This window comes from Artemia sp. Qi Xiang Cuo, unplaced genomic scaffold (assembly GCF_049724085.1).
Source record: "Artemia sp. Qi Xiang Cuo unplaced genomic scaffold, ASM4972408v1 HiC_scaffold_2954, whole genome shotgun sequence".
In the NCBI taxonomy this organism is placed as follows: domain Eukaryota; kingdom Metazoa; phylum Arthropoda; class Branchiopoda; order Anostraca; family Artemiidae; genus Artemia; species Artemia sp. Qi Xiang Cuo.
In genome coordinates this window covers 3,247,425-3,248,330 of record NW_028300808.1, presented here as the reverse complement: position 1 = coordinate 3,248,330, position 906 = coordinate 3,247,425, and positions in this window count along the sequence as shown.

Genomic DNA, 906 nt, shown 5'->3' with positions numbered 1-906 from the left:
ACTTAGAATCAGTTCATGGTCAAGTAGAAAGGTAAATTAAAAGACACTCGGGGCTGCCATGTTATTTAAATAACATGTGCTATGTCCAATATAATGGGAAATCGAGTAGAAACTGTCCGAGTTTTTCTTTGTTTTTGGCGAGGAGTATGTTGAGATCAAATTTTAACTTGAGAGCGGTGATGGAACATGGATGAATCTATTTTGTCTCAAATCTTCTGACAACTTTTCATGTCTAAGTAGCAAAGTAAATCAGTAGACAATATTTAGTATCATGTTATCAAAACAGAAAATCTGCAATGTCTTAGGAGTTGTTTGAAGTCTTAAGTTGGAATTTTCAGGTAGTATCAGGGGTCCAAGTGAACTCTTGGGGCGCGGGAGAGAGGCAAACTGAAAGAAACTATATATTAGGGTAATCAAGTGCATATGCAACATCCAAACTTTTTGTATTGTTGGCATAGAAGGTGGCTACAGGACTTCACATTTTTATTTAAAGGTAGAGAATGGGGGGGGGGCCAAGAAATATGTCTTGGGTCTGCTTAAAAACAATTTCTGCTATTCTCCCCAGTGTAATTTTGAATCTAGTCATGTTGAAGTAATTAAATAAATAAAAATACAGTATATTTACTCGGGTCGTTCAAATAGTGTATCTGCAATAGCTGGGAACAACTCGATAGACCAAGTTAAAACTTACAGGGAGTGTTTGGGGAGGGCCATGGGACTTCAAATATGCTATTTAGAGAAGGGGATGAGAGTTCCGAAACTTTTTGTCTTCTAAGTATATGTTTGTTCAAAAATGCACTGACTATCTTGAAACGTATGTCTGTTAGGTGTTGGGGTTAATGGACCCTTACACTTAGAAAAACTAGCAACTTTCTTATTCAAAAATTGACACAAAGCCACATTTTT